We start from the raw sequence: 20466 nt of genomic DNA, 5'->3' as shown, positions 1-20466 counted from the left end.
GTGCCAGATGTGCCCTGGGTGGCTCTTCAACCGGACTGCCATCTCTCAGCCTCACCCTAACCCATCTCTCAGCAGCACGGATGTCAAGAAGGCATCTTGGGGCTTTTATTATTGCCCTTTTATTGTCTTCGATTATGTTTCCAGTCGAGGACAGTGGCTCTCAACCTCCCATTGCCATCTTCAGGAATCCCTTATTAACCTCAAGAGCAGCAGTGCCCCTCAGGTGCCACCTTGAGTCATAATCCCTGACTAAGCGCAGAGCATGGTATGGGTGAAGTGGGGAGAAAGGGGTCTCGGACCGGGGGTGGGGGGGGGGGGGCAAACAAAAAAGGGATGTCCTTTTGGAGCAAAGAAGTGACTTCAGTCAGAGGACTGTGGATCCATTAAATCGTCTGTGGAGTACTTAAAGCGGAGTTTGGTAAATTCTCAAGTTAAATAAATCGGCTGTGGTTGGAATGCTGGAGCAGATTTGATGAGCTGAACCTCTTCATTCTCAATGTGTGTGGTGTTAATATCTTGTGTTACGTTATTTCTACTCACCATGACTTCATGTTGCCTTTCAAATATTACGATGCGGCACGCTTTCATGCTATTGTGGATTTTTTTTAAGGTCAGAAATTGTGATGTACAAGATTGCCTTGAGCTACATCTTGGGACAATAATTTTTTGATGCAATTTCATTAGAAATCCCTCCTGATATTCAAGAAGGCTTTTATGGAGGTGCAGATTGAGTCTCCGAGATCTTCTCATCTTGATCGATTGATAACGTGACAATAAATTTTAATTTAGGTTGCATGCATCTTAGTTGTACTTCAACATCTAAAGTATGGAGACGCAAGACTATGTAGTTTGGAAGTCAAAATAATGCTTTGGTGAAGCAGAATGCGTGGAGGTCAAGGATAGTTCAGATTTTGGACCAACTAATTTGATAATGTGCTGTGATTTCTCCACCCATCCCTCAAAATAAAATCTTGGTTAAATTATGAAGGATGTCAAGTTGAATATGGCTTGAGATGTTTAAGGTTTTGTGTGAGAGTCGGGAAAATGATATAGTTATCTTCGAAATTGTGGGTTTTTGGCACCACAAATCATTTGGACAGAGGTTGAAATGTGGGATTTTCTGCCTTTGGTTGAAGCCAAGTTTTATCAATGGTAATCAATATAGAAGGAAGGGTGACTGACATGTATGGCAACAAGGGACAAATGTGCAGGTGAATTGTAATGTTAATATTGATGATGGGCTATGTGCTGGAATGTGCTATAATTTTAGAATGAATTAAAACAGATTATTGAATCTTGTCATCTGTAAAGATGAATTTCATAGGCTTTGCTACTTTGACATTACATTTCCTTTCATACCTAAATCTCAATGTTGCTACCTGGATATCAGGTGTATACAGAACAGTGTGTTAAATCTATTGCAGAGCTTCACTCTAAACACTTACCTGAAGAGCATTTTCTGATCATTGTCCAACTTATCAAATGATAATGCAATGCATTTAATCTTTCCAATCACTGACATATGATTATTGTATTCAGAAAGAAATTTTTCTTTTGTAACAAGTTGAAAACACGTACTTAATGGGGTAGACTAAAGTTATCTGGACATTTTAGTGGGAATGAAATATTTAGCAAGATGATTTCAGAAAATAAATACTGTAACTTGTTAAAAGCCATGAAGATCAGAAAATGTGATCCTGCTTCCACTCCTGGGAGTCGACAAACTAAGTGGCAAATGTTTTTGATGTTGTCTTGAATGAATCCAGTGAGATGAGAATTTACTTGAAGATTTAGAAAATGCATCCTTCTACCACATAGTTACTTCAGGCGAGGTGAGGTAGTAAAATGAAATAATAATGTCAAAGACCCTTAGAAATCTTTAGAACATTAGAAACTTTTTGAAACATCATTCATTTATGACATTTTACTCCCGATTTATCACACACCTGACCCATGTTGTCCTTTTGTTCCTCTGTGCCCACTTCAGGGTCCTGACCCTCGTGTGGGAATTAGGACAACACGTTATATTTGACAGCACCTTTATTCCCCCTGGTTGAATCCTCAAGCACTTATTTTCCCCTGGGCAAATCCTCAAGCCCTACCTTGTTTTCTATCAGCGAATCTTCAAGCCTACCTTCTCTGGACAAATTATCAAGCCCTACTTTCTGTGTGCCCAGGATGCAACACTCGGTTCGTCTCGATCCCGTCAGACTTGTACTACTGGAGGAGGGAGATCAGTTGGACTGACACCTTAATAGGAGAACCGGGAAAGAGTCCCATGGCCCATTCTCTCGTCTTTGGTTGCTGACTCAGTCGGTCACTTACACCGTTTAGTGAACACTTCTCATTTGGGCTCCTGGCTGGCTTGTCAAAGGGGAAGCTCTTTGTGGACATGAGCAAGAATGAAGAAGAACTATCTTTTAGTCGAATTAGACAAAGTTAACAGAATTATGCAGAGGACTTGCTGGTTTCTGTTTGAAATGTCCCTTTTTTAAAATTTTAAAAAATTTTTCACACTATAAACCATATTGACCAAGATACATGCAGACATTTTTCTTCTTAAATATATACAGTGTCGTTTTCTCCCCCTTTTTACCCCCAAAATGTCCCTTTTTTTTACTGGGTAGTTCTGTTCGCTTATTGCACTGTAACTTTTTATTTCAGTTTGAGTTTTTGTGTTGAGCTTTTTATTGCTGTATTTGCATCTTGCCCGAGTTAATGCTGGTATCTAATTTGAAAGCTTCGATTTTTTTTGCTCCATGACTTTAGATAATTAATCTATATAAACCATTGCTTATTTTTCTCTATAATTTCTGGATACTTAAACTGAAAATCTCTTCTTCATTTGTTGTGTTAGTGACCTCTTGAGATAAATATATGGCATAACTTGATTATTTTGTGCATCAGTGAGAGCTTAGAATCTCTTGCCTTTCTGGTCCACAATGAATTTGCTCAACTTACCAGATGGAGAATAGAGTAGATCTGCGATTCATCTTCCAGAATGTTGTTAAAAATTCTAAATGAGCTTGTTTAGAATTGGCTGAGGATATTTTGGGATTTTCTGCAGTCCACTCTTCAATTTGTTTGCTTTGTCTGTTTTCATATCTAGCTGTCCTTCCTGTCTGAAAGATGTGGATAGATCCATTCATAAAATGAGTTTTGATTTTTGGTCTATTGTACTTTGTACTTTGATTTTGAGTGATCATTTATTTTGACTTGATATTTATGCATAAAGGCAATATAAAATAATAATTTTTGAATAGATGGCCATTTGGATCTCAGACTCGTGCTGAATTTTGTAAGAAGACTTGAGGTTTTATTTCCTGATACGAGTAGTGTGTTCTGATGGGGTTATTTTGTTTCATATCTACTTGTTCCATGAGAAAGATTTTTCTTTTTGTCTCTTGGTTTTTTACCATTGACTTTTAATGTGTGGTGTGGTTTTTTTTCAACCCATTGATCAAAGGAAACAGGTTTTTAAAAAAATTTGTACCATTGAGACTTCAAATAATTTTCAACAATTCATTCAAATCTGGATGATTCTACTTCCAAATAGTAAAACACTTTTTACAAACTAACTGTAGCAGCCATTGTCCATGGCCCTGAGCCCTCATGTATGTATGTACTAATTTGAAACTTAGATTTGTTTATAAATTCCTTTGTACAGCTGTTAAAATAAATATTTGATTCACTCTGTTAGAAAGAACCATTGTGTAGCTGAAATATCGTCAATTAATTTTGTTTTCAAGGTTTTTTAATGCCATCCATGTAAAATTTGTAATTTGTGGTGTGGTAGAGTTCTGCAAGTATTCAAATTCCAGGGTATTTTGGAACAGTAAGTATTCCTTCTGTAGTAGTTGAAGTGCAGTTCTATACTTGTCTAAGACATCTTTCTACATGCAAGGAGTGTTATACAAAGGCAATGAATTGTTGCTGGTTTCCATATTGGCAAGCTTTCCAGCAGAGATTACTAGAGAAGAAACAGGTTTGGGAATCTCAAATAACATTCATTTCATAGCCAGGGAAAGAGGCCAACTTTTATCAGGTCAAACTGTAATCAGTTAATTGTAGATAGAATGGACGACAATTCCTGGATCTAGTTCGAGTTTATTGATATCTGACTACAAATACAACCCGACGAAATAACGTTTCTCTGGACGCACATACACACACAAAACAGTGCTTAATGATCACTTTATAGACATAAAGATAAAAATTTTGGGACAATTTTACTCTGTTTCAGGATACTGTTTATCAATCTCACAGCCTGTGGGAAGGAGCTATTTTCCAGCCTGGGAGTCCTGATTTTGGTGCCCCTGTACCTCTTCCTTCAGGGTAGTGGGTCAAAGATCCTGTTTGCTGGATGGAAAGGGTCTTCTATCACTCTTTGAGTAACACTCCAGATAAATGTTGTCAATAGAGGAAAGGGAGCCCCAGTGATTCCCTCTATTTACTTCTGGTCCGATGCTTTATAGCTGGACAGGACCCTCTTGATTCTGCTCCTTTAAAATGTCGAGATGGAGACTGGAAACATTGCCGTCAGCTGGCTTTGGAGGTTTAGGTGCTGTTGTTAATTGCTGTTTGTGAAACACTTCTTCACAGAGCATTGTGCTGTGACACTGAGTGATAGGGGCATCACTTTTATCCCTATTTTGGGCTTGATGTGATCGTGATGAAGGGCTCAAGTCTGAAATGTTGGTTATGTACCTTTATCTTTGTTATATAAAGTCCATTATTTGCCCTGCTGAGTTTCTCCGGCCTTGCATTTTTACTAGAATCACTGTCTGCAGATGGACATGGTTTTGCACCTGTCGTGTGCCCTGTGAAGCACCAGAAACTGCAGATTCTGGTCAGGCAGCATCTGTGGAGGGGAAGCAATGGTCGATGCTTCCAGTCGACAGCCTGCATCGAGATATTTTTGTAACATGGATTCTGAAGCAAGGATCAAAGCTTGCCATGATGCTGACTTTCTCCTCTGACAAAATAATGATGGTCTTGACAAGATTGTGATTCAGACCTTTTGCTGCAAAGAAGTTTCTTGGGAGTTAACTTTTTCCATTCCCTCGTTGGTTGGTCCTTATCAGAGTTGTATGCCTTGGCTCACTTGGGTATTGATAATTTTGGAAGCACTGAGGCAATCATGAATAGATGACACACAAACCTTTGTGCACTCTATTGGTATGACAACACTGATGTGTTTTGAATCCCATTCCTGTGAAATAACTGATGTCTCATATTAAAAACAAATTAATTTTATTTCTGAATAGATGCCAGAGTGGTTAAAAAAGCATTGCTCCCTCCCCCCTATCCCCACAATGGTTTCCTTCCACATCCTGATTGGTAGGTTCATTTGCTTTTGGAAGAAACCCCAAATTGAGGTCACTGGTTGGAGGATTGGGTTGGAATTGATGGACATGAGACAGAATGGATTGCAGGGAAATAAGTGGGGGTATGGGATTGATGATCTCCGAAGCATAAGAAATCTGAAATGGAAAAATTGTATTTGAATTTCTGTGTCTCTATTAGTGCGTTGTTAAGGTGTCTTCAATGTGTCAAAGCCTATATTTAAATTACTGATGAAAGAATGAAAGGTCACGTTTTTTTTGGCATCTGGGTGTCTTTGTGTACATATTACTGCAAATTGACATGCAAACAGTACTCACAATTAGGAAATCATTTGGTATACTGGTTTTGCTTCTGGACCACAACGGGTGCAGTGACTGTATGCCTGACTTTCTTACCCCAAGGAACAACGTACTTGAGGCAGAGGCGAAAGTTCACCAGATTGATAACTGGGGTAGGGTCAGTCCCAAGAGGACATGTAAGCAGACTTGATCTGTATTGCCTTGAATTTTTGAAAAATAAAGTTGAATCTTTTTTTAAAAAATAAAGTTGAATCTTGAAGCGTACTCCGTTCTCTTGGGAGTTGCCAAGGGAGATACCAGAAATGTGTGTCTTGTGGCTGGGGAATCCAGACAAAATGATTGCAGCCTTAAAATAAGGGGTCAGGTGTTGTTGTATATTTATTTTTTTTCCACCTTGGCGATGGTTAAGCTTTGGAACTCAGTGCTCAGTGCTCACAATAGATTGGAGAGAGCTGGAGAGGGTTGGTACCTTTTGAGGTCCTGGGAGTCCACATGTTGGAGGACCTCTCCACACCAGTAGCTCAACTCTCGATATAATCTCAGGAGATGAGGCATGCTGACAACTCCATCACACTTTGATAGGTGTACTACTGGGGGTAATATACTGATTGGTTGCATTAGGGTCAGATTTGGTCATTTGAGAATGCCCAGCAATGCAGTAGGTTGCATTCATGATCAAGTCCACCACGAGTTCCAGGCTCCCATCTTTGATGACATCTATATTAGGCATTACCTCAAGGCAGCCAATATCACAAAGGACCCCCATCATCCGGATGCAGCCTCTTCTCACTGCTACCTTTGGGAAGAAGGAAAAGAAGCACCTCTTGGTTGAGGAATAGTTTTTATTCTAATGACTATCAGGTTCTTGAACCTTCTCTTGCATCCCCTAACGATAAACTTACTTCAGGGCCACAAAAGACCTGTCAGTGCTATTCTGCGATTTTTATCGACTGAACTTTTTTCTTGGACTAACTATAACTTATGGGAGAGGAATGGAGGGCTATGGACCAGGTGCAGGTCGGTGGGACTTGGCAAAAAATAGTTTGGCACAGACTAGAAGGGCCGAAGGGACCCTATTTTTGTGTTGATTTGTATATTTATTTCCTTTCTGGGGTAATTTAATGTTTACTATTTTATATTTTGGCTGTCATCAGTAAGAATTTTGGTGGATGGCTACGTTGTGCTTGTGCGCACCACAATAAACTCATGATTGACATTATATTCAAGATCACTGGGTTATGGGTGGCTTGGTTGATGCAGAGAAATGACAGAGGTAAACGATCACCCAAGATGTTGCACAATTGAGCAGGCACAAGGAGGTGAATAGTTTGTTCCTGTTTCTTAATATGGTCTTGTTGATAATATATAGTGGAGTACCGTGATTGAAGGATCGCTGGCGAGAGTTTTTTGGAAAGATTTTTCAGCTATGTTTGACGTATATCCTGTGAACACTGGGTATGTCGTGGATGGTTGTGTGATGGTGACACAGGATCTAATTATAGTATGAAAAGTATTTACTGGGGTCATGCAAAAATGTCTTTAAAAACTTCCCCTTGCAAAGTAGTTTTTCAAGAGCCGCGTCTATTTCTGTTGTGGTGCACCTTCAGTTCACAAATATATTTTCAATGGATTTGATTATATCCTTACTTCGATAATTTTTTCATCCTATTTTCAGGTTTCTAGTTCAAGTTCATCATTATCTGACGACATAGACAACTAGACGAAACACCATTTCTGCAGATCACAACACACGTTACATGCACATTACATTTTATTTTAAAAATGCTGTTTTTCCACTAAGTTTGGATGACAAAATGGTGATACACGTGGTTGCAGTGGCCACTCTGGCTCCAAACAAAGGTTTGTTTGTCCTGTCTATGATCAGAAAACACTGAATGCTTAAACCCGCTGGTCTACCAAGCGAAAGGTCCAGTTCACGCAGGTACTGTGCGAATATGAGTCGATGAAGGAAGCGAGCCCTCGCGTCGAGCTGAACCCAACATCAAGTCCAGAGAAGAGATCATTGAAACTGTATGCAAGTTGAGGAAGAGGTCATCGGAAATGGTGTGCAAGTAAGCAGAAGTGTGTTAAGGGCACCGATATTTGTGTAAGATTCAAAGTGAATCGATCCAGGACTGCATTCAAGATGACTTTCCTTGCAAACGTACAGTTTTTGGAAAAGTAACTGGATTATAGGCGGCTGCATCTGAACCCGGGGGAAATGAAGGGATGCTGTAGTCTGGAATTAAAGAAATGCGGCTCCAGGACTCCACTCTGGATCTGGCCATCCAGCGAGCAATAGATTTGATTGTTTTCATGATTGTTGTGTACTGGGTTTTGTGTTTTTGTGTGTCCACTTTGGTCCAGAGAGATGTGTTTCAGGTTGTAAAGTACAATCAGAGGATAATAAACTTGAACTTGATATACATAATACAATTTAAATAAATATGTATAAAATATTTACTCAGTTACAGGCTACTGTTGATCAATCTCGCAGTCTGCTGGGGGAAAAAAAGCCTGGAAGTCCTGGTTTTGATGCCCCTGTACCACCACCTTGATGGTAGTGGGTCAAAGATGCTGTATGCTCCATTGAAAGGGCCCTCAATAATTCTTTGAGCCCTATTGAAGCAACACTCTGGTAAATGTTGTCAATGGGGGAAAGAAATTGAGGGAGTTCCAAGTGATCTTAGCCATTTTGATGATCCTCTGTATCGACTTCCGGTCCGATGCTTTAACAGCTACCGAACCACACAATGATGCAGCCAGGCATGACATTCAATTACATGCTCCTCTAAAATGTTGTCAAGATGGGGCCCCTCCTCTACCTCCTAAGGAAGTATCAGTGCTTTCCAAACTTCTCCCACTCTCCAGCCTACATTGCTCTAATGTTGCCTCACAAGCTTGAGAAACAGTACTTCAATTTCCAGCTTTGGAATATTACAATATTAGCTCTCCAAGGGGTAATATTGAATTCACCAATGTTGTGTGACCAGAGAGTATCATTCAATTTTTCTTTTGTCTCTCGGTGCCATTTTCAATGTAATGACTGTTTTGACAACTTTCATTGATGCCCAATCACAGATATATTCCCTCTGTTCTATATTCAATTTAACTATATAAACATTTTGGGACAATTTGACTCAGTTACAGGATATTGTTCATCAATCTCACAGCCTGTGGGAAGAAGCTATTTCCTAGCCTGGCAGTCCTGATTTGGATACCTCTGTACTTCGATTTATCTTCTCAGCTTTCCAGTTCTAATGAAGCATTCTTGACCGGAAACAGCTTCTTCTATTTTTGTCAATGGTTTAGGCCACTTAGTTATTTTGAATCTTGGATCTCCCAGTGGTCTAAGTCGCAAATGAAAATGCTTTTGTAAACCAAAAGTAACTCGAAAAAGAATAGTACATTTGCAGTAAAGGCAAGCAAATCTGCAGACACTGATAGTAGCAAATAAAAAAAAAATTACTGGAGGAACTCAGCAGGTCCTGTGCAATCCATGGGAGGCAAAGATATGTCACAAACATTTCGGGTCTTAGTCCTTAAGGTAGGGCTCCAGCCTGAAACTTTGGTTATATATCTTTCGATATATGGATACTGTTGAGTTTCTCCAGCAATTTTGTACAGTAAAAGCCGTCTGCTGGAGGAACTCGATTGGTCGAGCAACATCATTTTGGGTGGGGAGGGGAAAGAAGAGGTGAAAGAAATTGTCGTTTCTGGGTTGAGAGCGTTGAAGTCTCAAGGGGTTTGACCTGCTCAACTAGCTGAGTTATTCCACCAGATTGTTTTTTGCTCCAGGTTCCAGCATCTGTAGTCTTCCACATGTTTGCAGAGTCTGATTTGGAACTGCTTTGTACACATTTTGCAAATGGGAAACCAGTTCCAAATTTCTATGGGCATTTAATGTCTTCTACATTTTAATCAGCTCCATTTGAATCCCAGATTTTTAGGATGGTACATGAACAATTCATTTAAAAAAAAAGCTCCAGCTCTTGAGGCTTGACCTAACAAAGAACTAAATATTTGCTTCCTTTGCTTTTACTTCTGTTGAGGTAATTTCTCATTGTTAAACGGAAATTGGTGTGAGAGAGGTTGAGGAGAAAGGAAGAGATTGCTATATATGTCACATCTGGAAGGCAGTTTGTTCAAATCTACAGTCAGTATCACAGTTTCCTGACTAACTCTTTCAAAAATAAAAATCAGTTCCTTTCAGTAATGTTTTATTGTTAGGAGTTATTCCAAGCTTCTTTGCAAATTTACTGCAACATCAGTTCTTCCCTCTGGAAGCTGTGTGTTTGCAACTCTGGAAACAATGTAGAGACCAAGCTCTTGCACAATTTCTGAGAAAGAAAGCTGTGTGTATCTGAGCAGCCAACAAGCTGTGGCGTGGTTGGGTGAAAACTGCTCCTGTGGAGGTGTGTGTGTGTGAACCCATGGCTTGATAACTGCTAAATATGTAAAGGAAAGATTCAGAATTTGCATGAGCAGTGGAAATCATGGAAAAGTCCTACTCATTCATCCACTTGGGCATGATCTGCTTTCTGTTTTGAGTTGAGTTTTGCTGATCACGTGTGAAAGAATTGTTCCTCTCTGTTGAATGCAATAAAAAATCCCTTTAAACAAGCCTGTTTAATTCTGAAGTAGTTGTTTGATTATGCAGTGTTTTCATGTGGAATTTTTTCCCCAGCCTTTTTAAAAAAAAAATCCTGGATATAGTGTTGGGTGCAGTTTGCAAAACCTCTGAGAACTTGCAAAATGGTGATTGGTGACATTTGATTCACTGCTCTGTCGAGCTGCATAATGTGGAAAAAAAAATCATGTCTAGGTGTGGCATTGGACGGAAGGCTGGTGACCTTGCTGGAAAATCCTTTTCACTTGTGTGATGTGGATGCTTGGCTCCTGTTGTTGCCAAGGATGCAGTGATTTGTTTTCATTTCATAATAATGTATATGTTGAAAGTGGGGATACGAAAGTTTCAATCAGTTCCATGTAAGGTAGGTATCTACAGGAGTCCTTTCAATAGAATGTTCTTGCTTAAATTTTAAAGGCCAAACAAAAAAACCAAAATTTTTCAAAGGAATTCTTGTTCTTTGAATACTCTCTGGTTATTCCCATGGCACGGTATAATGCAGCGTGCATAGATAACCTGGTGTTATTTGTATTGATGATGAAAAGTGATTTTTGTTTTTGGCAGATGTGAGTCAAGATTTTGCATATAATGAGCAGAAACAAGGAAGTTAGGAATTTACAAAGGTCATTAAAGTGGTGTCTTTGGTAAGGGTTTTTTAAATGGTATCAAGTAATGGTATTTGATTAGAGGCAAGCAAAGATATTCTGTAAATGGTGCAAACGGCAGTGTTGTGTTTTTATTCTTTTGAAATTGGTGGGGCAGGCTTTAATTTAAACATTTTAGAATGTGCAGAGCTTAATTCTTAGTGAAATCAACTCGAGTTGTGGGTTAAATATTGAAGTAGCTAAATATTAAGGAAGTAATTTCAAGGTACTACGATAACTTGCTGGACATTCACTATGCAAAGTTATTAAAATTTAAATCGGTGACAATCCAGGGGTTGTTTTTGTGCAGGTTGTGATGAATGGAAAACAATTATGGTTAATCACCCAGCTCTGAATTTGTAGGAAAACTACCAAAGTCACCTTGAGAGAAGTGAGATTTCCATCTTGTGTTGGCATCGTTTTTAATGTTTCCATTCCCACTTTTTTTGCCTTCCCCTGTTACGGAGTCCAGAGGACACCCCCAAAACCACCAGCAATGGATACACACCACCACATTAAACAAAAGTTGTTTTTAATTATATCTGAACAAGAAAACAGAATTAAACTTTAATATTACTTAACCTACCTAACTAACCCACGTAATCCCCCCTCTAATACTAAGTGCAGGTGTGTGTTATGTGTATTTCAGATTAGAAAAGTTCTTTGGATCACAGTCCAATCTCACTGGTTGCAGGCAATTCTTGGACTGTGCACAGAAGTTAGCATGAACAAAGTTCACCAGGCTTTGGTGCTTAACAGGCAAATGGTTACCATTCAGGAGGGTTCTTGCTGGTTTTCAGAGAGAGATTCCTTTTCCAGGACATCCGCAACTGATTCCTCCTCAATCAGTCTTGCTGACGAAACTTGCGATCCGAAACGAAAGATGATCCTCTTTCTTTCAGGTCACCTTTTACGCCGCCAGTCTTCTCCTTTGACCAGGCAGCCTTCCAAAGTTTGCCAGCTTGTCCTTTTGGAATAGATTTCTGTCTCTCTCCTCTCTGTTTCACGGCCTCCCTCTCTGAGAGCAAAACTCTTCTCCTCTGCTTGCAAAGATCACGTGCTCTCCCAGGCAAGTGTTTGCCTCCTGCATTCTGCAGAAGTCCTGTAAATATTCTGTGTTTTTAAAATGTTTGTGTGCAAGCTGCTCTAACAATTCCTCTCAAACCACCTCTAAATACTCTGTCACACTCCTTTGACTTGAGGTGTTTTTCTTGACCTGCAAGAGCAAGATGTTAACCTTCACTGGCTTGGAGGAGGGAAGTAGTTGCATTCGATTTGATTTTATCTGGTCTACTTGTCATCCTGTCTATTTCATGCTCTGATGGAAGGGAATGTTTCTGTGCTCTGCTTCTGACTTGGCAAAGGTGTGTTTGGGGTTATGATATTTTACTTTCCATCTCATCCATTTTGTCGCATTATGAAGTTATTCCTGGAATCTCCTTCGGGGGATGAAGATTGAGATTCATTGAGTTGGATTTCTTGCTCATTCACCAAATTTGGCTCTTCTGGAGGGACAATCGACTGTGATCATTTAAATAATGCTTTGTAACAGTTTCTGTTGATACCTGGTACTCCAAATGAATAGTCGGCTTTGATTTTGATATTGTATTGCATGTAGGATAGAAGGTGCTTTTAATTTGAAAGCAAGATTCAAAATCACAGAATTCTGAGTCTAGATAGAGTAAATGCAGGTAGGCTTTTTGCACTCGGGTTAGGTGAGCTACAAACCAGAGGACGTAGGTTAAAGATGAAAGGAGAGCAAACAATAGGCTGAATTTCTTCACACAGAGAATGGTGGGAGTATGGAAGGAGGTGCTGATGAGGGGAATGTCGGCTCAGTTTTAACATTTAAGAAAAATTTGGACAGGTACATGGATGGGAGGGGTAGGACTGGGTGCAGATCAGTGGAACCAAGCAGAATAATAATTCAACACAGATGAGAAGGGTTTGTTTTCTGTGCTCTCACGTTCTTCTCTGGTTTTGTGATTCGGTTTAATGAGTTAAAGACTTTGAAGCTGAACGAGAGCCCGTCTGCTGCAATGGGAGTGGAGTTTCTGTCTGATGTCATTCTGCTTTGCAGATACTGCCTCTCGCTCGCTGCAGTGTTTTTGATTCAGTAATAACACAATGTGCTGTAACTAGGCGGCTGCCTAGAACAGTTTGTATAATTGGGTTTCAGGACATTGATTTCTGATAAAGGTTGTTAATCTCGTTAAGTTACTAAATCAGATGCAAGTGACACTAAAGGAAATGCTAGTCTGTGAGTGTGTGTGTGTGTACACATTGTGTGAAAATCTGTCCTATTGGTGAATTGTTTGCTTTTTGCCATGTTTCAGATATTTTCTTGAATGACTACTTATAAACTGGGGAGATGTACCATTCCCTACTTATTCAATGATGGAAAATTAATATTGATGTGAAAAGGATTATGTTGACCATCGCGATGTTGATGTTTATTCTTCGAAATTGCAAGGGGAACCGACAGGTCTGTCTCTGAGGGGCGTTTGGCAATTGACTGATTGTGTTGTGTATGGAAAAACAAGTGCCAACATTTGTTAACAATAGAATTCCTCCTCTCAGTTCAACTAATTATTTTTCACTTTTGCTGGATGCGACACGACTTATTTTTGTATACCAGATGTTAAAGAAAACTTGTATGTACAAGGAACAATTGAGATGAAACTTGGTTATTTTTTTCCTTTGCTGTGGAATTTTGCTTTCTTTTCCTATCTGCTTCCTTCATCTTTGTTTCACAGGACTGTATGTGCACTCTTTTCTCACGTTCTTTTTGCTTTGTATTCATCATCCTATGTGCTTGTCATCTTGCTTTAATCTCTTCTTGACATACTATTGCTTGATTTTTTTCAATGCTGTTTTTACCTATATATTTAAATTTCTTGTTTGCCGGTTTCCAAGCTACTAGTCCTTGTGTACATTGCTCTTTTTCCCATGAGGTGTGACTCACCAGTGAGTGTTTTCAGTTTTGATCTCCTTATCTCACTGGTTCTCAACCTTTATTTCTACTTGCATACCACCTTAAATAATCCCATATAAGAACAGAGCATCTATGGCATAGATTCTCTGTGGTGAGTGAGGGATTACTTAAGGTGGTATGTGGGTGGGGGAAAAGTTGAGAACCATTGCCTTATCAAACAGCAGATGTTTGCCAGAGAGGCAGTGTAGCAAAGATTCACAAGACGGGTTGTGGCAATGGGTTTGAGGAAGAAAATCCGTTGTGATCTTGGTGAATGGAAGAACAAGTGTGAGGCTTCCAGCTGGACCTAATTTTTAGGTTCACATTGTGCAAATCATCCTTCACTTCCGTTAGCGACAAATTGATTATTTCCCGTGGTTTTTGTTTCTTAAAAGGGAATACATTCATTGTTTCAACTGTAATTCTACGTCTCAAAGAAATTTTCCAGTCTGTTTGTTTTATCACGTAACTGCTTTTATTTGACTGTAATTTTATATCCAACATTCTTGTTTCTAATTGCTTGTGACTTGAAGAATTTGAGTGAGACATCAAAATGCTCCAATAAAATTGAAGTTCAGGGGTGAAACAATGAAAAGGTTGGACAAAGGAACAAAATAGGGAGATGCTTGCTATTAATTACAGGTTGGTCATCACAACTCCTGGCTATGTCCTGAGGAGTCACTTAATGACCTGTTCCCAACCATCTCCCACCACTGCATCAGTTACCAATCTGGCATAGTAGGTGAAGCAGTTGAGATGTTTGCTGCTCAGTGTTCAGTTCTAATGGCAGCATAGAAAAGGAAACGATTAATGCTTGCATGCAGCAAGACTGAGATTAGGTTGATGCTTGGCTGAGAAGTTGCAAGTGGCTCAACTCTAGTGTTGGGTATAATTTCCAAGGGAGAGTAAAAGAATATAAAGATGATGAAAATGTGCAGACTATTTGGGAGCAAAAGAGATCTTGGGGTTGAGATTTTCCAGATTCCTTCGACAAGCAGCTATATTTTTGTTTTCAATACTAGGGTATCGTGCAAGAAAGATCAGTGCAAACATGATTAGAATATAGATCCATTTTGATTTTTGTCAATTGTTATTTTTCAAAATCCTGCTGGTTTTCAACACTTTTTGCAATAATCAGAAAATTAATGACCATAATATTTCTGTTGGCGTCAGAAGAACATGGATTTCAGAATAGACCATTTGTCCTCCCTGAAATTTTTTTCTGCTTCCCATTTAAGCATCAATACCTTTCTATCTTTTCTACTCTTGTGTTTTTCCACATTAAATTCACGTGTTTTTGGTTGGTGGCTTCAGTTCAGTTTGGTCCTTTTGTTGTTGAGATCACAAGATATAGGAGCAGAATTAGGCCCATCCAGTCTGCCATTTAATCATGAGCTGATACATCCTCCCACTCAGCCCCACTCCTCAGCTTTCTCCCTGTAACCCTTGATGCCCTGACTCATCAAATATCTATCAATTTCTGCCTTAAAAACACCCGAACGACTTTGCTTCCACTGCCGCCTCTGGCAACGTTCCACCTATTCACGACCCTCTGAAGAAATTTTTCGACGTTTCTCTTTTTAAATTGATGCTCTTTTATCCTGAAGTTGTGCTGTCTTGTTCTCTAATCCCTTACCATGGGAAATATGTTTGCCACATCAATACTGTCCAGGACTTTCAGCATTCTAAATGCCTCTGAGGTTTCCCCTTATCCTTCCGGACTCCAACGAGTACAGTACAAGAGCCGAGAATTGTTTCTCGTATACTAACCCATTCACTCCTGGTATTATTCAATTAAATCTCCGAATCCTCTCCAACGCCAGCAAGTCATTTCTCAAATAAGGCGGCGAAACAACACAGTACTACAAATGAGGTCTCACCAATGCTTTATAGAAGTGGATGGGCCTCGACTTGACTGTCAATTTATGCAAAGCATTTGAATAATTAAAACAATGAGTGACAAACTTTGCAGTGGAAATAAACAGCCAGAGAACTATATCGATGGGGAGAAAATTCAATCCTCGGAGGTGCAGAGAGACCTGGACTTACTTGTGTAGAATAATCTAAAAGTTAATGCACAGGTAGGATTGGCAGTGAAGAAGGAAGGCAAATGCTATGCTAGCATTCATTTTGAGAGTTATTGTGTTTAAGAGCAGAGAGGTGTTGATGAGGCTCTCTGGGGCACTGATGAGACCCCATTTGGAGTGCTGTGTACAGTTTTGGGCCCCCTATCTTAGAAAAAAAATTGATGATGTTGGAAAGGGTGAGAAGGAGATTTACCAGGATTATTCCTGGAATGCAGGGGCTGGAGTATGGGGACAGTTTGGCAGCTCTTGTTCTTGTTGCAGTATAGGAGAGTGAGAGGGGAATCTCAGAGACATTTTGAATATTGAAAGGTTTTGACAGTGAATGTGGGTAAGATGTTTCCCTTGATGGGTGAGTCGAGGAGAAAGGGTCATCGTCTTAAAATTAGAGGATATCAAATCCAAACAGCGAGGAGAAAGAACTTCTCTCGACAGAGGATCGTGGATCTGTGGAGCTCACTGCCGCACAAAGCAGTGGAGGCCAAATTACTGGGAGCATTTAAACAGGAAATGGATCTAATTAGTAAGGGTATCAAGGGATACGGGGAAAAGGCTGGTAATTGGAACTAGGTGTGAGTTTAGTTTAGCTTGGTGCACAGTCACAGAACAGACCCGATGGGCCTCGTGGCCTGCTTCTGTTCCTTGACCTTGTGAAAGTTGAAAAGTTGCAGATTGGGTGGTGCTTAAAGAGCTGGAGTATGATGACTAAAGTCCATTTCTGAGAACCAGTGTTGCAGCAGACATCAGGAAATAAAATTAAGCGAGCTTTATTTTTAGGAAAAATTGTTTTTTTTTTGCTAAATTAACAATTACAGATTTAAAAAAAAATAAGTCGGAAAGTTAAGTTTCAACTGATGAGTCGAGCAGTTTTTTGGGGGGTTTGGTTCATTCCCATGTCTACTTCCAGCAATCCATATTTTATGCAGAATGTACTGAAGAGGGAAAATAGAAACTAAATGTCAAACTCGGGGCATAACCAATGGGAATCCTCTTCAGCCTTGGGATTTGAACCATGCTAAACTGTGGAAAATACTGATGGGCTCCTTTACTGAGCCCCCCCGGCATGAATGATTGTTTCTGTCCAACTGTTTACGACAACCTTACCATTTCTGACCAAAATGGAATTGATTGTATAATTTCCTCATCAATCAAGTATGATTGCAGTTTGATGGAGAAGTCACCGTGTCACTTGACAGAAGCCCATCTTCATGCAGCCAGTTCTGTTTTGTGTGTAGCTTAAATAGACTCTACTGAATAAATACTGTTTGCTGAGTAAATCAGTTTGTTGCAATGTCAACTGATAGCGGTGAGTTTTGCCGTAAATTTGGCTTTGCCTCCGCACACTGGTTGACATTGGTGTCTTTGTTTCAATCATTTTAATGTCTCACTAAGTAAAGACTGACTGATTGTGAATAATTGTCACTTTTCATTTGGACCTGCAGTCGTGGGTCCTTTGATGTGCAGATGATTTGTGAGCTGCTTTCAACTTCTTTCCTTACACAAAGCTGGGTAGTAAGCATGGTTTTTTTTAATTGCGGCCCTATCCTCATGTTTCTTATGTTTTGTGGTACAGTATCTTCTTGAAACAATTTCTGCTGTCCTTTTGTATTGCTGAAGTAGATGACTGGATTTTTGTGTCGTAAATGTGTAAGGAATATTTAAGTTTTAATCTCAAAAAAAATTAAATGACTTTAAATTATTCCAGAATCTGTGAAAGACAAGTGAAATCTATGTAATATGTTTTTGTTTTATTACAATTGCTACAGAAATTGACAAAAAACCTTATCAAAACTTAGCAATATCAAAATCTCCAAACTTTTAAAAAATGCTGAAGTTCAGACAGCAGTGGGAAATTTGTTTTAAAAAAAAAAAATCTCTCTCTTGGCCTCGCCTTGTATTCTGAGGGACAGTTGACATTGATGCTACTCTAGATTCTTTAAGGGTGTGCATACAATCTTGGTGAATGATTACTTCAACCTTTTGCTTTCTCAGGACCTATTTGGACAGCAGGTGTTACTAACTCAAAGCTTTCAGAGGACCTGGGGAAGATTTAACGTTGTTATTTGGCAGAATTTGCCGTTGACCAAATAGAACCGATGATTGGAAGTGAGCAGCAGGCGAGGCGACTCTCAGGTTCAGGTCAATGAACTGAAAGACAGCTGTGTTTTTTGTACAGTTGTACTCGTCCCAGGAAATTACACCATGTCATTCAGGTTCTGAGTGGCTTGTATCTCCCCTATGTGTTGTAACTACTTTTGTGTTATAATTTTTTTTTCACAGCAGCTGAGTTACAATCTTTCGAAAATCGTTAATTTCTGTCAAGATCATCAACGAGACAGAGTTTCACATCAGTTTTTGAAATTTCTTCTTAATTGTGTTTGCATTCAGAAAATGATGAAACCGACTTTTATGTCTGATTAAATCTGTGCTTGGAGCACATAAGCAAAGCACTCAAACCAAGTTTTAAGCATTCCTTGAAAGAGCAGTTTAGAGAGAAAAAAATACGTTCTTGAGGATGTTTCCTAAGAAAATATTCTCTATCTGCAGAAGGTTAAAGTTTGATAGAAAGTTGAAAAGTTTTAGAAAGGAATATTATTTTGTAGTTTATTGTGATGTTTTTAATTTCTTAAAGTCCAACAGATTGTTACTCAGACAAACTGCAGTCTAGTTTTCACAATCATTTGATTTATTTCACAATCATTTGATTTATTTATTTTGCCTTCACTACAGATTGAATGGCATCTTTTAGAAGTTTTTTTGACATGGGAATCATTGAAACCAAATTTTAGTGGGTTTTTTTGCAATACATCATTGCAGAATATCTTAAAACTCTGCAGTCCTGCCTTTGAGTTGAGTGGCCATGGACAATTAAACAACTGCCTTGAATTATCTGTTAATTGGTAAATGCTTGAAAGCAAAGTTTACGGTGAGAGATTATGACCCAAGGCTGATAAAGCAATGCTGAGAATTGGCTGAATCCTGAAGAAGGTTGTTGTACTGGCCTTGCAGGACAATGAGAGAAATGGCACATGGAAAAACCACTTCATCCTTGCTGATATATTTGCTGCAAATGCATGTTTCCCTTTTGGCATTAATAAGGGAGAAAAGTCCCCAGTCCTGAGAAGAGCTTGATGCTGTGTATAACCTCCATTGTGGCATATCGATAATATCTCTTGTGTTCAAAACTGCTAACTAATGAACTTGGTAAGCATTACACTGGGTAACATTTTTTCAAAAGGTTTGTTTCCTGAAAAAACGGGGGATTTTGATAGATAACTTCAAGCTGAACACGAAGATAATTTCAGTTTTGCTGTATGGGAAGTTGGAGAAACATTAAATTAATGAATTTAGCTTGTTTAATCGCAACATAGCCTAAGTTCAGCTGGCCTAAAAATGTTTTGCCGCTGATTTTCGTTTGTACTCCGCGTTTGATGCCTCTCGTGTCAGTGTCCAACAATAGTTGGATAGCATTGATGGATTCCAGTTGCCCTGATGCCTCTTTTCCATGGTCCCAATGTCCTGGTGAAACCTTTCACCCTGTTTGTCACTGACGGCACCGAGATAATCAGGGAAGAAGTGATATGTTGCACTCGTGGTTTTTTAATGCTTGGTCGACTTGAAATATGACAGAAAATCTCAAAAATAAATTATGCCCTTAAAAAAAAAAGGGACTAGATAGGAAAAATTTTAAGTTACTTTTGTGATCAGCAGGCCAAATTCAGAAAATAAATGCAAAAGTGGACAGGAAGAAAAACCTTTGTTGTCCAGTGTTATCAGTAATTGTTGAGTTGTATTCAAAACCGAATACTTATTGTGCATTAGCAGATCCATCCCTCCATTGTAGCAATTAAACTCTGGCTATGAGGAAGGACTCGGGGTTAAAATGTTGGTAATATGGGCCCAGAGGACCCCCCCAAACCCAGCAGCAATAGAAATTCACCAAGACAAATGGTTACTTAAACAAAACTTGCTTTTAATTATCTTAAAACATGAAAATAGGATCACACATAAACTGATTACTATGAACTTAACCCCCTTCTAATCTTAAGTGCACATGTATGTAATGAGTAGATAAGTTCAGAAAAGGTCATTGATTCAGTCCAATTTCACTTCTCATTCCTTCAATTTCACTGGTATCAGGCAATTCTTATTCTGTGCACAGAATTGAACATTAATGAATCTTCACCAGGGTTTGGTGCCTGAAAGGTAAATAGTTACTGCTCCGGAAGGTTCTTGCAGGTTTTCAGAGAGATTTGTTGCTCGTTGGTCACGCACACAAACTGATTCCTTCTGATCAGCCATGTCAGTGTCTTGCCAAAGAAACTTGCCCCATCAGGGTTTTCCAGATGTTAACCTCTTTCTTTCATGTCATCACAGCATGTCCAATTAACACCTACTTGTGAAATCTCTATAGGCGTTCTTCAAAGTTTTTTGCAAAGGCACTCGGAGCCTGGACTGTCTGCCTTGAGTAGAGCTCTAGCATTTTAAA

General features: G+C 39.2%; 1 protein-coding gene across 7 annotated transcripts in view; it reads left to right on the top strand.

The window, feature by feature from the left end:
- myo9aa (myosin IXAa) overlaps positions 1-20466 on the top strand; it is a 176910-nt gene that overhangs the window by 880 nt on the left and 155564 nt on the right. The window contains exon 1 of one of the 7 annotated variants that reach the window (XM_069902405.1): positions 13259-13404. The exons of the other annotated variants lie outside the window; for them this stretch is intronic. The gene's annotated coding sequence lies outside the window, so the exon portion shown is untranslated. Of the gene's footprint in view, positions 1-13258; positions 13405-20466 lie in introns of those variants that run through there. 7 annotated transcript variants of the gene reach the window in all.

The sequence above is a fragment of the Narcine bancroftii genome, chromosome 11, assembly GCF_036971445.1.
Source record: "Narcine bancroftii isolate sNarBan1 chromosome 11, sNarBan1.hap1, whole genome shotgun sequence".
In the NCBI taxonomy this organism is placed as follows: domain Eukaryota; kingdom Metazoa; phylum Chordata; class Chondrichthyes; order Torpediniformes; family Narcinidae; genus Narcine; species Narcine bancroftii.
The sequence above is the reverse complement of the archived record's forward strand: the minus strand, read 5'-3'. Positions and strand labels throughout refer to the sequence as shown.